The following is a 6,000-nucleotide window of genomic DNA, read 5'->3' as shown; positions in this document are numbered from 1 at the left end:
TGTGATCTGACACTTGATTATCGTGATTATTGGTATCGTGATTATTGGTAGCCTCAGAAAGGCAAACAAACCCACTGTTTTATGATTTTATGCAGTTCAGTGCCTGAATGATCAACAATCAGGCTGTCGGATAATCAGAAGAATTACGAGCATGTCGGATCTTTGGTCGGCTGCAGTTTGAGCTATTCCGTAATTTGATTTCCTACATGACAGCTGCAAAAAGAGTTATTGGAGTAGTATTTTACATATTGTGGCTAAAAATGTAGTTGTGACTGGGTCTAGGACTGGGCTGCAGACCATATTGTCTGGATCACCCAGCCATCTGCAGCTCCATGTTTGTTCATCTTTTATTTTGTGAAGAAGTGTCCATCTTGTTTGAATAAACCTGTAGAAATTGTGAACTATAATAACCAGACAACCATAAACTCATCAAGCTCTAGAGAGAAAGAGACTTTGTAGCAGCTTGAATATCCCTGGAGTCCATCTAAAACTACAGGTATTTTACAGATTATTCCCCATAGAAATGTAGAAAAAGGGACTCATAGAAAGAGCAAACAGTGCCATCGTCAGACTCAATCAGAAGAGTTATGAGTCATCTTTATACAGTTTACAGATGGCTGACAGTCCTGCTCACATCAGCCCACAGCGGTCTGTCAGTGAGAGCCACTTCATCATTCAGCATTATCAGGGCCATTAGCACCGACCTGCAAACACTGACTCGCTAACTCACAAACACGATGCAGGTACATTCAGTCATGTACCAACACACAGACACAACAGACAAACCCATATTTACACACACGTCAAGTAAATCTCCAGGGCCTGAAGGAAGAGGCGGGCCAACATAAACACTTGCATTTCCTTTCCACTCCTCCTCTTATCTCCTTTCATCCTCTCCTCCGTCGCTCTCTTTTGTGTTTTTTTCTCCTGGATGCTTCCAACTCCTGCTGACACAGCTGCAAGTCAGTCAGGTCGGACTCCCACTCTGATGATCCTCTTCTGTATGTGGGTGTGTGTTTGTCCAAGTGATAGAAGCTGAAGAGGCAAGGTTTGTTAGAGAGAGACAAATTCCTCCCGATAGCGAAAAGGCATTCAATCTGCCATTCGCTATCATCCAATGGAAAGTTTTCCAAAGACTTTCCAAAGTCAATTATTCGAGGAGTGTTGTCGGCATATGAGAGCCTAAGTTCCATGGGGTTTCCCAACAGTTTGGACTTAAAATAACCTCAAATCAAGACAATGTTTCCCACTGATTCATAGGTATTGTTAATTGTCCTTCTACCATGACATCATATCCAGAGAATCAAAAGACAACATGACTCCGACAACCTAAAGTTAACAAGGAAGTGAAGTAACAACAAACTGCATTATGTTCCGCATTCATGAATCACGAGTACGGCACTAAATATTCCTCTCTTTTACGAGATGTCTCTGAATTCTGATCACTGCAAAGAGTCATGACCTGCAGTAAGTGTGTCTCACATCCATGTCCGTCTCCTTCAAATAGGATTATGAATTCCTGGACTCTTTCCGACAGGACCAATGTTCTCGGGGCAGCCACTGTAAAACTGGAGGTAAATTTCCACTCACTGCGTCGACAAGTGGAGGATTAAGGTGTCAAGTAGGTAAATAAAGCCTGATACCTGATAGATGCTGAGGACTTTGTGTGTGTGTCTGTGTGTGTTCTGGTTTGTGTCACTCACTGAAGCTGGGCTGTCTCTTCCTGGGAGCAATGAGCAACGAAACCAGAGAGGGCCTCTGTTTCCTGTTTATAGCATCTTTGCTGTTACTGCCTTGTCCCCGGAGACAACACAGAAACCTCCAGCTGATAAAAGGTGCAGAAGACGGTTTAAGAATAACAAGAGGACAAAGAGATTTGTTACGATGGCGTTGTTTTTACCGTAGCTAATCTCTTATTAGTGATATCAGAACAGTAATCTTGTCGCACTATCTGCAAACATGGGGATACTTTCCTACTAGAAACTTTTACAGCCTTTTACTGTCTTTTTTAAAGTGCGTGGGCTTGAGTGCCTTTTTCCACTTTACAGCACAGCGAATCGACGTTAAGATGGATGAGATGAGGCGCGAAGGAAAACCAGTGACTGTCAAACTAAACGTGCAACCTGTTGTCTGAAATACATACGCACGTCTCATGTTGTACACGGTGCAATAGTTTCAGCAGGAAGAGGTATAACTCAAGAACAAGAGGATCCTTTGTGAGCCAATTACAGGGCAAAGCTCCTGCACAAAATGACAGAAGATACTGACCAAAGCGGACTCTTGACCTCTGAAAACAAGCAGTGAGTGGGAGGTCTGAGGCAAAAGGCAGAGATTGAGGTCAGGGTCCATTTGACACTGTTTTGAGAGCATAAAGGTCTCAGGTCTCCAACCAAGGCCTAACCCGAACTGTTTGACCCCCGGGAACGTCTGAAGGATGCTTTACAGATGAGCAGTACGGACTGCTGGGTATCGGAAAAATACTTATATGTTTAGAACTTCAACAATTTAACGAATGCATGAATTTTCACTCCCAGCAGGAACAAACTCTTAACTTTGTGTTTGTGTTAGACCCAGAATCAACTCAATGAGAAAAACAGGGCACCTGGAAGCACCGTGGTCGCTTCCTAGCCTGGAATCACTGCATAGTTTAAACGATACGCTACACAATTAAGCCTCTGGTCAAGCTGAGTGTTTTGCAGATTTACCACTGCCCTCCAGCATTGTCAAACTTCCCCTTTAAGTCAACAACTGCACACTGGGCAGTGATCCCTGTAATGGTCAGATAAAGGGTGTCAGTGTGTCAGACACTGGCGTCAAAGGAAGTTGTGTCCATTTTAATGGAGGCTCCTTGATTTAATGACCATGTGACATTAGGCATGAGAGTACCCTGAGGTTATCCATGGCTGGAGCCAGACTGTGTGTCTGCCAATCTGGTGCTCACACTGTGGGTCAGTCTTCTGTGGGAACCCCTCAGGGAAGCTTGGACTGGTCCACCAACTGCTCATTAGGGGGTAGTGAAGCTTCCTGCAAGAGCTCTTGCAGATCAAAGAGCAGAGGATGGTGGGCAACTCAATCCCAGGACGCAGGCTAATCAAAGTTAAATTCTGGATAAGCCTCCAACTTTCACCAAGGGCCAATAGCTGCAGCCAATGTGATTTTGATTAAGGCTGATGGCACTGGGAAAATCCATTCCCTTTGAACCTCCACGGGGTTAAAAGCAAAGACCACCTCTGTGACTGACAGCCATGAAACATGGGAGCGCACAAACTGCCAGTGACATTTGCCAAACAGCAGAATCAAAGATCCACGAGCGCTGTGAGCTCTTGCAAGGTTGCGCACAGAGCTGTCAGATGCCCTCCTGGGACACATTATGAAAAGTACCCACGTGCTGGAGCCGAACAAGTTAACATGAAACATTTGCCGTCGTTTCAGGCGACTGTAAATGAGTTCCCCCCGGGGCGGCAATCTCATTAGAGACGAACAGACTTGCTCCCAATAGAAATAACATCATAAAAAGTTGTAAATTCAGATGATGTGTTTGAGAAATGTCTGTCGTTTCAAATCAAGCCCGACCGATTAGAAGAGTAGGAAATGAAAGAGCTTCATATCCGCTTTGATCCATGACTTGTGGTTTCATGGGCATTTGGACACTGGTTGATTTACAGCTCACATCTTGGCACAGATGCTGGTTGCTTGTCACTGTCCAGGCAACGAACACTTTTGGCACATGGGTGTGAAGCCTGTATGGCCTGGCAGCAAGCTGCTGCACTCCAACCCTCATTAACCGGAGCACTGTTTGGTGAACACATGGCCGATCCAAACAGTTGCAAGCCCCCGTTGATTCAAATTTGAACTTGGTTTAACTACGCCACACGGTTCAAATTATATCATACTGCTTGCTTGCTATCTTTGAAACCAAAAAAAACATTTGAGTATGCAGACTTCTGCTCCAAACGATCTGTTGAAGATTAAATAAACTTCATGAAAGACGCACTCGTGTGAAGCTAATCAGGAACAAACAAGAGACGAGCAATCTGCGCCACGTCACCACGCCTCACGCCGCTACAACACATGTCCACTTAGTCTCATGTTTTGGGCAACATAGGTGTTGACAAGCATCAGTTTGTCCACATCCGACCACCCCGCCGTTCAAAAAGCAGAGCCGCTAAATTAGGGAAATGTGAATCCATGCATGTCCACACATGCTGGGACCCCCGCACGGTAAAAGGAGTGTCTCCTGTTGAGGGACAAGCACAAAGGAAGGCCGAACTTCCATCCCCGAGGGGACAATAAGGCCTGTCACAGGGACACTTACCCTGCTCAACACCTCTGCCACAGCACAGGTGATGAGGCTCCTGTCTTCCTGCAAGGGACGAGGATACATCAGAGAGAACTATCGGACGGACAACATCCTCTTTCAGTCGGCTTCATCCGAGGGTGAATTTCAACAGGAAAAAAGTTGTTGGAGCATGACTCTCCTTAGATGAGGCTTTGTTTAGCTTGTTCGCTAACGGTGGGACTGAGGCCCAATCTGCTAACCATCTCTTTAATGGTTGGTGTAGCTCATTAGCCAGCCTCCAGGAGCCATACATCACCAGGCATGTGGAAACCATTTTGAATTCAACTGGTCCCTCTGCTGTAGGGGGTACAGTTGAGGCAGAAGTGGCCTGTTTAAGATGTGGAGCGCTCCATAATGATACTAATAGGCCCAGGTTTATAGGCTTGAGCTGCTGTGTCTTGAGAGGAAGGTTGTACGGAGGCGATTAGCCCGGATGGAGATCCACATCTGCTCTGTGCCAGCTGTTTGACAGATTCTGGTGGAGTGCATGGGCAGGTTTTCCTTCTGTTATAAAAGACCTTTGAAGTTTGTCGTGCTTCCAGTAAATCGCTGACTGTCCACATTCATCCTCCATTACGGGGCGTAACAGTATTTCAAAAGAAAAAAAAAAAACCCACCCTCACATGACTTGGAGTTCATTCCAAAAGCGTTCCAAAAGAAACTGAAATATGAATTGCAAGGTCAGGTAATGAAACTCACTTGACTTAACTTTTCAAAACTATGGATTCCTTGACCTGGAATGAATTATGTTATCATATGTTACATGTATTTATTGTGTTTTATGTTCAAGTCGGTGCTCTGAGTTTTACTTGGCTGCGAGGTTGAAAGTTCAAGCTGACCACAGCTGCTGTTGTGATGGATCAAACTCCGCAGCCACCTTTCAAGCCAACACGAGGAGAGTATTTGACAGTCAAATGTTGATTTTGGGTGAAGTATCACTTTATTATCAGGACTCTAATGAGACAACATATAAGGGCTTTTACCCAAATCACGTTCTCAGTTTCGTATTATTCCAACAAACTTTTACAGTGTTCAATATTATTGCAGGTGGCAGAGCTGCCATCGAGACATGACAACCTCTCCGGCCATCCAGCTGACAGACACCGACCCACATAATAAAAGTAATCCTCTACTTTCCAGTGTTTGTTTTCACAGAAAGCCTGAAAGTGTTGGCCTGGGCTGTTTACGTGAAGACCTTTTGGCTGACCTAAGTCTGACTGTAGAGTGCATTTCATAAGGCCAGCTCCTTCTCTGCTGAGGCCCTTCACCGTCTGGTATTGTTTCACCACAGCAAAGATGTTCTGCCCACGGCGGTGAGTCCCTGAGAGGAAATACCCAGAGAATGTCTCCCTACATGACAAGATAGCTGCTTCTCTCAGTACTTAGACAAATATTGATCTTTAATATGAGGAAATATTACACACACTGCATTCCTGACATTCTTCTCGTAACACTGCTCCGGTAGACAAAAAGTGCTGTGAGCTGCCCAGACACATGTCAGATCATGGATCTGATCCAAAACGCAGCGCATCACACCTCGGCTGCAACCCAGACGTCAATCAGAGCCGCTGCGTGTTGGCGCTCAAACAAAACAATTCTTCATACAAACGACTGTGGCACCGGGTCAACAATTCGGACATATTCAGGACCTTTCTTTTTTT

This window comes from Melanostigma gelatinosum, assembly GCF_949748355.1.
Source record: "Melanostigma gelatinosum genome assembly, chromosome: 9".
NCBI lineage: Eukaryota > Metazoa > Chordata > Actinopteri > Perciformes > Zoarcidae > Melanostigma > Melanostigma gelatinosum.
The sequence above is the reverse complement of the archived record's forward strand: the minus strand, read 5'-3'. Positions refer to the sequence as shown.